The following is a 16,417-nucleotide window of genomic DNA, read 5'->3' as shown; positions in this document are numbered from 1 at the left end:
GATAAAAGGACACAAACCTCTTACCTTATTTCCCACACAACCTTGGTATAGGTAGGGTGATATTCAATTTTTTGGCACATCCACATGGATCATCCACAAAAACAAAATGTGTGACTCAGTTAGAACATAATTCTACATTCATTTCCCTTATCCGGTGTCTCTGACCCTAGCATTTAATCTATTAATGTTTTGTTAATTCCGCATTTAATTCACAATTCTTGCGTCTGCTTGTGGGATTCTGAAAACAGGTGACAGCTTTGACAGCAACTGAAGCAAAAACTCAGGTGTGAGAGAAGTTGTGCAAGGCCATCGTCCCAGTCTCATTCCTTCTGAGGTTCACCCGGTCAGGTGAATGGATGGATGGATGGATGGACTGCAATTCTAGGTTTCTGTGGGTTATACTGGAAAAAAGTGGCAATTGTTATTGCATTGTCAGCACATGGTGGATAGAGGGTTATATGCCCTCTAGTATAGCATAAGCATATTACATTGGCATGCCTTTATATTCTATCACACATTACAGGATCCACACTGGTCAAAAGTTAATGTTACATTAAGTACCAAAGCAGTAAAATGTAAAATTATACAGAGAGTCTTAGAGACTGCTTGGAGATGAGGATACCCTTTATTCCTGGCAGGTTGGTAGTGAAGAAACATATGCACCTATTCTAGCCAAGCTAATTATTAGCTCCCAGCATAATTAAGGCTTATAGATGAGCAAACATAATTAGTAGGCATTATGCGGACCTAATGGGGGGAGAGAACAGGTGAGCATGTTTTCAGTCCTTTGTTTATGAGCTAAGGGTATACTTTAATGAGGCAGGAGAATAAAAGTTGATTAGTTATGACCTAAATGTGTCCTTATATTGCTTTGATGGAGAACAAGTTGTAGTATATCTGGAGCACTGGTGCATTATTGACCAATCTAAATCTACATGGTTTATGTAAGTATGGCTGCTGATGTGAATAAAATTGACAGGCTGAATTTTCATACAGTACATTTCAACCCAGTCAGCATACAGTACACTCTGTGTTTGAAGATATATGTGACACTAAAGTAATAGACACACTACAGTGTCTCAGTAATCAAAGCGTAACTAACAATGTGGTGTGTTATTGGCCTTTAGGGAAAATCATTGATCATAGTGTAAGTATTGGTCGTGTAGCTTGTTTATGACGAGACATAGGTGGGCCGCGAAGCATTTGAGTTTCTGTGAAGGACCTAATAATTGGGCACATGTCATCACTGAATGAAAAAGCTGTCCCAACGGCAGGAGCAATCCTGTCCTACATGACATGTTCTAAAATACTACAGGAGTAAATCTGGCACAGTATAAAAACTGCTCCCTGTATGTGTGTATGATGCTGTTTGTCTATAACGAGCTGAAACTGGGGCCTGGCAAACAGTATAAAGAAAGAAAAAAACCCCATAATAACGTCCCTCCCAAAGAAAGTTGGGTACTTTGAAAACAAGGCCTAATTAAAGCAGTTTACCAGTTATCTTTAAATAAGAGCATTTGTGTCCTTGCTCATTTCCCTCACGAGTATAAGATGTAGGGTTGTAGGCGGGGACATGGGGGGTCTTAATTTGTCGTGAAGAATGCACTTCTCTTGGGGTGGCCTAATGAAAGTGAGATCAAAAGATTAGTTAATATTCAGCCACATTTATTAAACACAATGCTGATTGTGAGCAAACAGCAGTATTAGAAAGAATCCTTGCAGGGCACTGGCTATGGCTGATAAGCTTCCATTAAAAGGTTGGTGTATCACATAGGTACCACTCTGGGCTTTTTGCTGAGAACAGAATAATATTTATTCCCACTCTGTTTGAAATCTAATTCTGCCTTCTTAACAGAACAGTCAGAGCTCACTTAGGAGATGGTCTGCGCGATGGACTTTATTAAATACTTTAAAAAGGAATGGACTTCATATTTAGACTTTAATGACACTCCCGGAATATCTGCTTCTGTTCTATGGGAAGCAGGGAAAGCTGTGATGAGAGGTAAAATAATTTCTTTCTCATCACACAAAAAGAAAGAAGAAAACAAAAATATTCAGGAATTAGAAAAAAACATCAAATCACTAGAAGAAGCCTACGCGTGCGACCAAGATCAGGAAACATTGAACAAAATATGCAAAACAAAACTAGAATTAAATGAAATTATTAATAAAAAAACACAATTCCTTATACAAAGACTTCGCTTGCAGAATTTTGAACACAGTAACAAATCAGGTCGATTTCTAGCTAACCAGCTAAAAATAAATAAAGAAAAAACAACTATATGTGCTGCTAAAGATTTATCGGGGAACACAATATATGATCCTGGAAGAATAAACAACATTTTTAGGGATTTCTATGAAACTTTATACTCACCACAAATAAACCCATCTAAAAATGAAATTGATCTGTTTCTTGACAACGTAACTCTTCCAAAATTACTAGACAGTCAAGCAATGGAATTGGATTCGCCACTGACGCCAAGTGAACTCCAGGAAGCCCTGATAAGTATGCCCAATAATAAGGCTCCAGGTCCATCAATATCCCTTCCTACTGCAAAGTGGGAAGCAGATTTATCAGTCAGCTTAGACCAAAACTTCTGGTCTCAGATTTGCTTAAAAACCTTTAAATTGATTAAAAATCCCAGTCTGCAATTAATACAATACAAAATACTTCATAGAGTGCACTATACAGGTCATCGGATGTTTAAGATGGGCTTTACATCCTCCAACAACTGCTCACACTGTCAAGGCAATACACCAGACAATTACATCCACGCTCTTTGGTTCTGTCCACCAGTGCAAAAGTTTTGGCGCGAGATATGTGAAGACTTATCAAAATGTCTGAAATGTAACATTCCAACTTCCCCCTTAGTGTGTTTGTTGGGCAGCTTAGATAATGTCACTTCAGAAAAGAATATAGCCCATATGATCTTCACTGCCCTATGCATAGCCAAGAAAACAGTCCTCATGAACTGGAAAAATAAAAATAATCTTAATTCTAACCAATATAGAAATTATCTATTAGATTACATTAGTCTTGACACAGCCTCTGCCACCACATCAGATCAATTGCTCTGGGCCCCTTTTATCAGCTCCATCACCTAGTGGGGGTGGGGGGTCATAGTTTGGTCCCGCCTTCACTGTTGTGATTGGTGAGGGGGTAGGGACAGGCTTAGGGCGTCGGGGGGTTCCCCGGAGGCATCTTCCTTGGGGGGCTCAACCCGGGGTAGCGGTCACGTCCGGTTGAGGGCTCTGTTGGCTCTCAGGTGACTGTTTCCTCGCGGCTGCGTGCAGCGGGGCTAGGGGAGGGTCTGTGCTGACGGACGTGGGTTACTGACCTGGCAACCTGGCTGCCCCTGGGTGGGTCCGGGATGGGCGTGAGGTTCTGGGGGTGCTCCGTCTCTGGGCGGGGGCCCGGGCCGGGCCTCGGGGGCTCGGGTCCTGGTTGGTGTGTTGCCGGGGTTGTGGGCGGGTGGGTGCATGGGGGCCCGGCCCTGGAGCAGGGTGCCGCCGGTGCATCGAGCCGCCTGGGGGGCTCTTCAACTGGTGGGGGGGATGGTCACATCTGGCAGGAGCTTTCTTCTCTCAGGAACTCTCTGCAGGAGGGGGAGATACAGGAGAGGTGGAGGAAGATCTCAGCCTGGGCGTTTACCGTCTTATGTAGTCTGGAAGATGTGTGGTTGGTGGGGTGGGTGCAGTTTTCTCTGTGGTGGGGTTGGGTGGACTGTCCAGGGCTCTGTGGAGCCGGGGGGCGCTACTGCACTGGGCCCCGGTCTGATGGGCCTGGGCCCCCCTTCCCTGGCGGGTCGCGGAGGGTGGGAGTGCCTACTGGGGTCAGCGGGGGAGCTGGCCCCAGGGAGGGGTTACCTGCCCCTCCCTTCCTTCCCTCCCCATCTCCAGCTGCCTCCCTCTTCCCGCTCCTCCACAACCACCCACACATGCAGGGCCTTGGAGTGGGGGTATGTCACCAGGGTGCAGAGGAGGCTACCCCCCCCCCTGTCCCCTTCTGGCTGCCTCTGCCTCAATTTTATCCCACAACTTAGACATTCACATTATTCACACTCTCATTACACATACATATAGGATCTTGGGGGTGGGCACAATCACGGAGTCCAAAGTACCATCAGGGTGTACACCTCACCCCTGACGTCGTTGCCCACCTCTCAATTTTAAATACACTTAGTCATTGAGGGCTAGCAGGAGGGACCATGCGCTTACCTGCTGCTCCTTGGCAGGTAGCTCCATGCCCTCCTGGGTTTTAATTGCACCTTAGAACACATATGCATCAACACTACAATGAGCGGGTGGAGGGAGGTTTGGAGTCTTCTCCCACCCCCATTCTCTGCGGCCTGCTGGAGCGGGGGGGCTAGTAGGAGGAGTTGGCCGTCCGACTGCGGTCTGGGGTGTGGGGCCTCCCTGCTGCTGCGGAGTCGGGGTGGTCTGCCTCTCCCCACCGCAGGGAAAAGGGTAACACCACCTGGGTCTGGGTGCAATTCCCCCCTCCAGGGGCAAGGGTACCTAGACCCGGTTTGTAGAGTACGCTTGGGGAGTGTGATTGTGTGTACAGCGTCTCTTTATGTCTGTCTCCACGTTGGTTGAGTGTGGAGTGAGTGCATATGAGAGCATGAGGGTGGGAATGGATGTTTGTGTCTGTGTGTGCCTGTATGTCTGTGTCTATATGTCAGGTTGGGTATCAGACGCCACCTCTCTGGGGACACCTCAGGCCCTCCAAGGTTTGGAGGCCTATCTCCACCCACCACCACTTCCCCTGCCGGTGGCGGACTCCCTCAGGTGTCGGTGTGTTGGTGGTTCTTTGTGTCTGGGGGTGGGCGTCCGGGTACACACCGGCTCACTCCTTGGCGGCCGCTTGTCGGGGCCTGGGGCCTGGGGCTCGCTCGGGCCCCTTTGGAGGTGGGGTGCCCCCGGCCTCTCGGCCTAGGGCTCGGTCACTCAGGCGCAGCTGGGGGCCGGCGGAGCTCACGGGCGCGTCACTGCAACCCCCCCTGGCTTCTGCTCCGCGGCTGCTGAGTGAGCCCTCATCTGGGACTCTCCTCAGCTCTTACTGGAACAGTGGCGCGGCTGCCCCTCTGTTGGTCTTCCATGGTCTCTTGTGTTCTGGGGGCCTCTGGATGTCTGGAGTTTTGATCTCCTCCATACCCGCTTCACACCCTGGAGGATGGGGCTGTGGCCCCCCCACACTCCCTAGCAGATCATTACATGGAGAAACCTTTGGAATGCAAGCATGCTGATCCACACAGGTATGCACACATGGGTATTCACAGACGCGGACTAAAGCTTTCTTGGCTGCTGCCTCAAAGCACACTGTGCGCTGTCTATCTTGCGTGCTGCACAATATCGTTTATTACTTAGTAAATACTGATATCTATGACTAGCTAGTTTATTGTGATGGTGCTTTGTTTTCTCTATTATTATGTTGCTCTTTGTTGTTTGCTGTCTCCTCTGTTTGTTTGTTTGTTTGTTTGTTTGTTTGTTTTTTCTCCATACAGGTGACCCAGGAGTTTTTTTTTTTTTTTTTTGTCTCTCTTCCCCCCCCTTCTCACCGTCTCTTCTCCCCTTGGGTTTTCTTTCTTTCTCTCCCCCTCTCTCTCTCATTCATTCCCCCTGTCCTATTTATTAAAAAAAAAAAAAAAAAAAAAAAAAAAAAAAAAAAATGACAAAGGATGAACTGAAGCTCTGCCATCACGTAATGTCGCATACTGCTGTTTCTGATGTCATTTAAAAAAAAAAAAAAAAAAAAAAAAAAAAAAAAAAAAAAAGGAGATGGTCTGCGCCATAGCATGTGTCTAATAGCTAAGCTTTGAACCTCCCGCTATGATTCGACAGGAGTTTGATCAACACAGCTTGTAGAATCAATGCTATTAGTTATGAGCATATGAGTAGCCCTTGCAGTGCCACTGAAACAATATGCCCTTGTCCACACTTACTGTTGAGACTATTTTTGGGAAGGACAATGTGCACATTCTGGGTCACTGCCGCACAACCAGATATACAGTTCATCACTATAGACTTGGATTTGCTTTGAAGGTCACAGAGTCATCTGTTTTCCAGTCACATATTCAATACATCTGTTTTGTAGCCTCAGCAACTTAACTTAACACTGCCATGTAGTTTTTTTTTTTTTTTCAAACCTTCACAACGGGAAAGACGGAAGGTTTTCAGGTGCCACAAGTGTGAACATGAGTGTTGAGTGACTGGTTGTTTAAAAAAATGATGGGGTTTAGGTTTAGTTAATATCTTTTTTTTAAGCAAACGTTCAGATTATGGTAAACCAGATGACACCAATTTATAGAATAACCTTTTTTTTTCATTGTACATGTACAATGAAATAGTGAGTGACAAAGCTGGACAGGCCATCGGGCATGCCCGGTAGCATTATTTTTTTTAATGGTATAAACAACGAAAGGTGGTGGATTAGCCAGAGGCTGGCTGATGTGTAAAAATAACTCAGTTGTTTGGTGGTGGCTATAGCGGAGCTAACATAAAGGACAGGCAGGTGGATGAGGGAAAGGGGAGGCAGGAGAAGGAGAGACCCGAGGCAGCCGCCGGTGTTGTGCCAAAAAGTGATCGCCTGCCAAAAACAGATTTCCAATGTTTCCGTGTGTTTTTTATGTGTAATATCTTTACGTATGTTGGTAAATAGAGTTGGGTGAACAGGGTTTACAAAGGGATTATATATAAAATTAAAAAATTACCTGTTTTTTTTAAGTATCTTTATAACTCTGTGTTATTATAGACATATAGACACATATTATAGACCAACAAATTACTTATAACAGTTTAAATATGAGCAATCCGTTTTTGGCAAACACCAGAAATCAGTTTTTGGCAGACAATCCCTTTTTGGCACAACACCGGTCTGAGTGTCAGGTGAACTGAACTTCAGGTGAGAAGTTATGACCTGCAGTCTATCTGGGTCAGAAATAAACCAAGTTTAGGTATAGGTTCAGGTTTTATTAGGCTAGGTTTAGGTATTTTTGTTGTGCTGACTTTTTACCGTCAGTTACAATAACTCATACTGTGTACTAGCTAGCATGACGGAGTTTCTATACAGCTGGGTGGGTGCTATGATGTTACTGATAGAGAACTTTACTAACTAACCTTATGAATAAAATAGAGTGTCCAACCGTCCCGTAAAAAACGGAATCGTCCCATATTCAGAGAAAATATGACGTGTTTCACGACAGCGAGACCTGGAGGGGCGTGATTGGGAGGAACGGCCTCCCTGATCTGAACCCGAGTGGTGTTTTGTTATTGGACTTCTGTGCAAATCACAGTTTGGCCATAATGAACACCTTATTCGAACATAAGACTGTCCATAAGTGCACGTGGCACCAGGACGCTCTAGGCCGCAGGTCGATCATCGATTTTGTAATCATATCACCAGATCTGCGACCACATGTTCTGGGCACTCAGGTAAAGAGAGGGGCTGAGCTGTCAACTGATCACCACCTGGTGGTGAGTTGGATCAGGTGGCGGGGGAGGACGCTGGACAGACCCGGTGCACCTAAATACGTAGTGAAGGTGTGCTGGGAACGCCTAGCAGAGGCCCCATTCTGCGAGATCTTCAACGCACACCTCCGGCAGAGCTTCAACAGCATTCCGAGGGAGACTGGGGACATTGAGTCCAAGTGGACCATGTTCAGCATCTCCATTGCCGAAGCTGCTGCATTGAGCTGCAGCCGCAAGGTGGTTGGTGCCTGTCGTGGTGGTAATCCCCGAACCCACCAGGGGTGAAGGGAGCCAATCGGGCTGAAGAAGGTGTCCTATCGGGCTTGGTTAGCCTGTTGGACTTCGGAGGCAGCTGATAGGTACCAACAGGCCAAGCGGAATGCGGCTCGGGCAGTGGCTGAAGCAAAAACTCAGGTGTGGGAGGAGTTCGGAGAGGCCATGGAAAAAGACTTTTGGACTGCCTCGAAGAGATTCTGGCAAACAGTCAGGCATCTCAGGAGGGGAAAGCGGTTCTCCACCTGTGTATAGTGCTGGCGGAGCACTTCTGACTTCAACTGAGAAAATTGTCGGGCGGTGGAAGGAATACTTCGAGGACCTCCTTAATCCCCACGTCTTCTGAGGAGGAAGCAGAGTCTGGAGATGAGGTGGATGACCCGCCAATTTCCGGGGGAGAGGTCACTGAGGCAGTTAAACAACTCCTTGGTGGCAGAGCCCCTGGTGTGGATGAGGTCCGCCCCGAGTTTCTGAAGGCTCTGGACATTACAGGGCTGTCCTGGTTGACACGCCTCTACAATGTTGCGTGGAGATCAGGGGCAGTACCCCTGGACTGGCAGACCGGGGTGGTGGTCCCCATCTTTAAGAAGGGGGACCAGAGGGTGTGTTCCAACTACAGGGGGATCACACTCCTCAGCCTCCCTGGGAAAGTCTATGCCAGGGTGCTGGAAAGGAGAGTTTGTCCAGTAGTAGAACCTCAGATACAGGAGGAACAATGCGGTTTTCGTCCTGAATACTGGACTTTATCCTCTCAGGGATACTTGAGAGCGCATAGGAGTTTTCCCAACCAGTCTACATGTGTTTTGTGGACTTGGAGAAGGCATTCGACCGTGTCCCTCGGGTGTCCTGTGGGAGGTGCTGAGGGAGTATGGGGTGTCTGACTCATTGCTACGGGCCATTCGAAGAATTCCTGTTGCTGCCATTGTCCTTGTGATTTCTAGCTGCTTTTGTCACAAAAAGCATCCTTAAAATCAAGGCTTGAAATTACAACAAAAACCAAGTTACAGAACTCACATTTTGGGTGTGTCACTTTATTTTTTATCTATTTTACCACTGTTTTTAAATTTTGAGTACTTCACTGATGCATTTCGGCTACAATGGTAAATGCAAAATCACAACTTAAATTAGGAGTGAATTACAGTATAACCACATGCAGTGGCTATAAGTCTACTTGTTCAGTTTGGTGAGACTTTTTTTAAATCAGTTTTTTGTGTTTGTTAGTCTTTAATATTGCCTGGACACTAGAGAGAAGACAGGAAAGCTGGGCGAAGGCACACATGAAATGGCTTCAAACCTGGGCACTACATTAGCTCTGCATTGGCCTTAAGGCCTGCTCAATCCAATGAGCTAAACCAAGTTTGAGAAGAATTCACGGTACAAGAATTAAGTATATCAGATGCATGTATATCACTGAACCGATGAACATTTCTCCACCCACCCCAGGCATACAGAGCATGTCTTCTTGACCCCATCATCACAGCTTCATCTCCCTGCTGTGGACATAACCGCTTTAGGTGGTTAGACAGTGCATTTACATGATTAAAACCAAAACCCCATATTTAGTAACCCCTGCTGAATTGCTCTCTCACATTCTTTCTGTATCTTTCTACATCTCTCACTCTGTCCTCGCTCCTATTTATGGTGGATCCATACTCAGCAGGACATTTCTTTGCATTATCAATCTCACTGCTTTATGCCATTATTTCACTCTTGTACATGGGGTTTACTATTTCCAAAGGCCTGTTGTTTTCATTTCCATTTAGCTCTTTCTTACTGAGTATCAGTCTTCACAGGCATGTAGTTTAAAAGGGTTCTGTGGAGAGGAGGAAAAAAAAGCAAAAAAAAAAGCATATGACTTTAAAGGAGTCTTACTGGAAGCCGATGCAGAGCTAACCAAAGCCTAGCTCGTTTTGAGAGAACACTAGTTCAATTGTCCTTTTTTTCCTCTGGATTTCAGCTGAAAAGAGAGAAGCAGTAGTGTCAGACAAGAGAGTCAACACTCTGTGAATATTTTCCCTTGTTGGCTCATTTTATTTTATGTCAAAACTATACAAAAGTAATTTTGGTTAAAGAAAAGAAAAAAAAGAGAGAAAAGATCATAACACAGTGGACTTTTGCTCAAATTGCAGAACAATTGTAAATGAATTGCCTTTCATTCATGTGGTGACACTACGATTTAGTGCAGCCTGTGTGAAATTGTCTTTTTGCAATTTAAGTAGAAAACTTGAAAAAACTTAACTTTTCTTGTCTATTTAATTTGTTGTCTGCAGTTAATGTACAGTTGGATGAATATGTTTTTGTACAATGACACTTATTTGGCCTCTGTACACTGCCACCATGTTCAAATGAAATAATAAAGATGTGATTGAACTGCAGACTTTGTTTCAAGAGATTCTACATATTTATTTAGTCTACTAAACGTTTTAAAAGTAATTCTACAAAAATAATTTTATTATGTTAAACTAACAGACAGATAGTTGGTGGAGCTGCAGTAATGCAGATATTGTATCAGTCAGTCATGGTGAAGAGAAACCTGCGTGTGAAACCAAACCCACTTATCTACAGTTCTGGTAAATCTACACTGTCACTCTCATCTATGACCAAGAACTGTTTGTATTGACAAAAAAATGTGATGACAGTAACAAGCGAAAACACACCAAAGCTGAGTCCTCCACAGTGCCTGTATCTTGGCGTATCTCACTTCGCTTGTTTAGTATTAAGTCTGTGCACAGTTTAGCCACATGTCAGACTGGGACAACCAGGTGGTTGGGCACGGCTGATTCCCATGGAGTTCTCAAGGAGGTTATCCTGGGAAGAAGGTACAGCCAGTACAACTTGGTTGATGCAAGTCCATCCGGGAGGTAAATTAGGGTTCAAGACTTTGTTTTGAGCATGATTTTGCAAACTTTACAATTGTGTGTGTGAAAATGCTGGGTACATTTCTTTGTTTTACTTGAAAAACCTGAAGTAGAGCATGTCTCAGGAGGAGGCCCCAGGGTAGAAGCAGGACACACTGTAAAGATTATGTATCTTTTCTGGCTTGGGAATCCCTCACTAGACGAGGTGACTGGGGAGAGGGAGGTCTGGGAATCTTTGCTTAGACTGCAGCCACCATGACTTGGACCTGGATAAGTGACAGAAAATGGATAGAAAAATGAATTTAAATATAAGAATTGTTTTTAAGTAACTGTCCCAAAATTCTTTCCAGCCAATGTCTGCCTGAAATCTCAAACCAACAGATACCACCAAATGCTGTTTCCTTTCCTTACAGGCTCTGCTAGGCCTTTACTGGGGATTGAAACACTTAGGGAGGGATCTCAAGACTGTATTGTATGTGGCTGATAGCTTGTCTTAAAAGCCACTACCTGTTTAACAATGGTCATTCACAGACAAAGTAATAAAGGAGGCCATTTATGTCCTTCACCTCATACCTAGGACTCTCCCTCAGTTGTTTTAGAACTGAAGAAGCCTCTTGAATGAGAGGTGACATGTTTTTAGAAATCTAAAGAATTCCAATTAGCCTCTTTTTAATCACTCAAGACTTCCATGTCCTGGATGTCTAAGAACCTATACAGACCCTTTGATACCCAGACAGTACCCTACATTTCCATGATATCAGCATTACAGAGGAGCATAGTCCGTTAGCTTCATCCAGCACAGCGCAGTAACACATTGCCTACATAGCCTGTGTATGCTGTGTGGGTGGTGGTAGCCCCTATGTAGGAGAGATGAGTATTTACCCATTGGGAAGAGGTCTTTGCTTATGCTCTCTCTCTCTGCATGACCCACATGGAGAGGGATTTAAAAGTCCTGATGTAGCTTTGTCATCAGCAAAACACTGGGACAGCTTTGCTTACCTCTGCTTTATAGATAATTTTTCTCTCTCTGTGCAACAAAGCCTACACACTGAATTTTCACATGTAAATGTAGAAGTATTTAGGTTTTATAGTTTTTAAAATTTATATATGAATGCTTAATGGATTTGAAAGTATACAAACATATATAGTAGACCACGGCCTGAATGAGATACATGAAAGATCAGTATGTGGCTTATAAACATCGCATAGAGAACAGCAGGAAGTTGCTAAAGCAGCGGTAAGCATCGTCTGTGCTCCATCTTTTCAGTGGGAAAACAATGTCCGTGTTACCTAATCCCTAGCTGGATAGAGAAAGAAAAAAGCATCAGTGAAGCAGAGGTAAGCAACATTGCCATGATGTCTTGCTGATGAGAAAGCAACATTAAATCTATTAAATCCCCTCTCTGTGTGGGCCGCGCAAAGAGAGTTGAAATGCAGGCAAAGCGGCTCTGAGCGATGGAGAAACAACCTTTTCTCAATAAGCAATCTCATGTCTCCACTACATAAAACCTAACACAACACACAGTGGATATGCATCTACAATATGTTGCTGTTCTGTCTAGGTGAGTTTATTTTGTTTGTTTGTAAGCCTTGTTCACGTGCAACTTCTCTTTGGACCTCATATTGAGAGTTCCGGTGAAAAACTGTTGAATAGAAGGTCAACAAACCCCTTGAGTCAAAGCTGAATGCAGTAGATAAATCAATCATATGCTTGCTCCAGAATTTGTGTCACACTCACTTTTTTAGTGTATGATTCTAGTATAGGATGGCAAGGAAGAACAACATCTGGCAAAGTCAGCATTAGTAAGCATCATCACATAGCATCTAATCAGAAGGCAGTCTGACTCTTTTCTGGCATCATATTTTACAATTGAACTTAAGTTTAGGTTAAAAAGTACAATTTAATTTAAAATATATGCTTTCTCAACTTCACACACATATTACAATATTTTCTCATCTGCAATACACCTTTTCATCATTTTCCTGGTTACCACAGTTTTTACACAATTCTTTGTGAATCTGTATTATTCTTGTTTGTCTTTTTTCCCCCTTACCACCTAACTGGTTACTGGACAAAGAGCCATTAATTAATAAAGTGCCTTTAAAAAAATTGGTCACTAAAGCTAACATTATAATACGGCATCTCTGTGTGGGTTTCTCATACTTACTCTTTTTTACTTTGACAGTTTCTTGTCCTGTGTACAGTATGTTCAGTTTTGGCTCCTATCTCCTTTGTTAGATTATGTTCAGCTGTGTTTCCACCTCGTTTGCCCCGTGTATTCATGTCTGCATCTCCCCTCTGTTCTCTCTCATTTCTTGGCTGTGTGTTCTGTCAGTAAGTCTGTTTAGTTTAGTTTAGTTTCTAGTGCCTTTCAGTTTAGTTATTATATTTGGGTGAATCCAACAATAAAGCTGAGGTTTGACTTCAGTCCTGCTTGAGTGTATTTTGGGATCCAATCCAACCTGCCTCACACAGCGTGCTATGACATTGATGTGACACAGTAAAAGAGCCCTATGTCATTTAATGCCTATGTGGCATTAACCCTGATGCACCCGCCAGGGGGAGAGCGGCGGGGTCGGGGGATGCGGGTCCCCCGCGGAGGGAGGGAGGGAGGGAGGGAGGAGGTTGGGGTCGCGAGATCCCCCCCGATGGGATGGGGATGGGATGGGATGGCGGGCTCGGGGGATGCGGGTCCCCCGCGGAGGGAGGGAGGAGGTTGGGGTCGCGAGATCCCCCCCGATGGGATGGGGATGGGATGGGATGCGGGTCCCCCGCGGAGGGAGGGAGGGAGGGAGGGAGGGAGGGAGGGAGGAGGTTGGGGTCGCGAGATCCCCCCCGATGGGATGGGGATGGGGATGGGATGGGATGGGATGGCGGGCTCGGGGGATGCGGGTCCCCCGCCGAGGGAGGGAGGAGGTTGGGGTCGCGAGATCCCCCACCCCCCCGAGGGGATGGGATGGGGATGGGATGGGATGGGATGGGATGGCGGGCTCGGGGGATGCAGGTCCCCCGCCGAGGGAGGGAGGAGGTTGGGGTCGCGAGATCCCCCACCCCCCCGAGGGGATGGGATGGGGATGGGAGAGAGAGAGAGAGAGAGAGAGAGAGAGAGAGAGAGAGAGAGAGAGAGAGAGAGAGAGAGAGATATAAAGTCTTGTAAAAAGGTGGTCGAGAAACACCCCGGCGAAAGCAGAAGAAGACGAAGAAGAAGAAGATAATGTCACGCACTAGACCGTGGGAGCCAAAGAGCACTAAGGTCGGTACAGGCGGATCGCAATCGCCAGCGGTGTCCTCCTCCTCCTCCTCCTCCTCCCGCTCACCATCACCGTCGCCATCGCCATCGCATTTGGCATACGCTGCGTGGTCGGCTCCGGTGGCTCCGTTGTTGCGACCGGCCACGTTTCGCTATCGAGGGCTAGGGGTCGAGGAAGACCAAGAGCAGCGGCAGCAGCGGCAGCAGCGGCAGCAGCGGCAGCAGCAGCAGCAGCGGCAGCAGCAGCAGCAGCAGCAGCTACAGGAGAACTTGGAGGAGGACGAGAGCAAGGAAGAGGAGCAAGAGGCCGAGGGGGACGACAACGACGACCCGACGGCCCGAACGCTCGCAGACGAGGAGGAGGAGAGCCACTCGGAGGATCAGGAGGACGAAAACGATGGGGTGGGTAGTTGCGAGGAAGACGATCGCGGTTACGAAATGGCGTCGCAACTCTGCCAGGACGGCGGCTCGCAAGGCGAGTCGAACCGCCGAGAGGGAGAGGAAGAAGAAGCAGGCGCCGACCCACCGGGGCGGGGGACTCGGGAGATTTGGCAAGAGGACGACGCCGGCCGCGCTGCAGGTGGCGTTCATGATCCTGGGCGCGATCGCGGCCGCGGCGCTGTCGGTGAAACTCGCGACGCTGATGTAGCCGACGATTACGACTACGACGATGACGAAGAAGACAAAGACTATGAAGAAGAAGAAGAAGAAGAAGAGGAAGAAGAAGAAGAAGAAGAAGAAGAAGAAGACGTCCTCGCCGATGATGATGATGATGATGAAGAAGAAGAAAAAGAAGAAGACAAAGACTATGAAGAAGAAAAAAAAGAAGAAGAAGAAGAAGACAAAGACAAAGACTATGAAGAAGAAGAAGAAGAAGAAGAAAAAGAAGACATCCTCGCCAATGATGATGAAGAAGAAGAAGAAGAAGAAAAAGAAGAAGAAGAAGAAGAAGAAGAAGAAGACAAAGACAAAGACTATGAAGAAGAAGAAGAAGAAGAAGAAGAAGAAGAAGAAAAAGAAGACATCCTCGCCAATGATGATGAAGAAGAAGAAGAAGAAGAAGAAGAAGAAGAAGACGTCCTCGCTGATGATTATAACGATGACGATGAAGAAGACAAAGACTATGAAGAAGAAGAAGAAGAAGAAGAAGAAGAAGAATTAGAAGAAGAAGAATTAGAATTAGAAGAAGAAGACGACGACCTCGACCCGCCGGGACGAGGCCCCACCGAAGAGGCCGTGGCGGCGGCGCGAGACGAGGCCTCCGCGTTCATGGCCTACTTCCCGCCGGAGATAGAGGACTCGGTGATCGCCATGACCAACCTGGAAGCGGGCAGGCGCAGGCCCGCCATCGACGGATGGAAGCCCATGGGCCGCGTCGAGTTCCGAGCCTACCTGGGGCTGCTCGTGCTCGCCGGCGTGTACAGGTCCCGGGGAGAGGCCTGCGAGAGCCTGTGGGACGCCGAGAGCGGCAGGTCCGTGTTCAGAGCCACGATGCCGCTCAAGACCTTTCGAGCCTACTCGAGCGCGCTGCGCTTCGACGACAGGGAGACCAGAAGGGCCGGGCGAGGCGAAGGCGAAGGCGATAGCTGCTACGACAAACTGGCCCCCATCAGAGCCGTGTGGGACGAGTGGTGCGCGAGGTTGCCCGCCATGTACCGCCCGGGACCGGAGGTCACCGTCGACGAGAGACTGGTGCCGTTCAGAGGTACGTACGTACTATGTGGTGTGTGTGTGTGTGTGTGTGTGTGTGTGTGTGTGTGACTGGGAGGAGGAATAGGAGCGGGAATGACGAAAACGGGCTAGCTCGCTGCTCTGTTGCATACTCGTGTTGGGTTCCGCGTTTGTGCTGCTTTCGCATGACTCTTTATGTCTATGAAGCTATGAAGCTATGAAGTCTATGACTCTTTATGTCTTTATGTCTATGAAGCTATGAAGCTATGAAGTCTATGACTCTTTATGTCTTTGTATCTATGAAGCGCCTTGAGGCGACTTTTGTTGTGATTTGGCGCTATATAAATAAAATTGAATTGAATGTCTTCTCCTTGCGTTTCTGCCCCAATCTCCCCCCACACTTTCCCACATCTCTCTCTCTCTCTCTCTCTCTCTCTCTCTCTCTCTCTCTCTCTCTCTCCATCCATCCATCAGGACGGTGTCCGTTCAGACAGTACATGCCCAGCAAGCCGGCCAGGTACGGGATCAAGATATGGGTGGCGTGCGACGCGCGTTCCAGCTACGCGTGGAAGATGCAAGTCTACACCGGCAAGCCCGACAAGCGCGGCCCTCCCGAAAAGCACCTGGCCACTCGAGTGGTCGTGGACCTCACCGAGGGACTGACTCCGGGACGCAACGTCACGTGCGACAACTTTTTCACCTCGCGCGAGCTCGCCGATAGGCTCTATCGCGAGAGAGGCCACACCGTGCTGGGCACTCTGCGGTCGAACAGACCCGAGATCCCCAGAGAGCTGCGCTGCGTCAAGGGCAGGGCCGTGGGCTCCGTCGAATCCGTGGTACTCGGCGGCTCCGCGGGACGAGGGGGAGGAAGAGGAGGACGAGAAGGAGGAGGAG

The sequence above is a fragment of the Mchenga conophoros genome, linkage group LG1, assembly GCF_057382185.1.
Source record: "Mchenga conophoros isolate Kocher_MC1m ecotype Shallow Benthic linkage group LG1, M_conophoros_male_GT1.1, whole genome shotgun sequence".
Taxonomy (NCBI): Eukaryota; Metazoa; Chordata; class Actinopteri; order Cichliformes; family Cichlidae; genus Mchenga; species Mchenga conophoros.
This window is presented reverse-complemented; position numbering follows the sequence as displayed.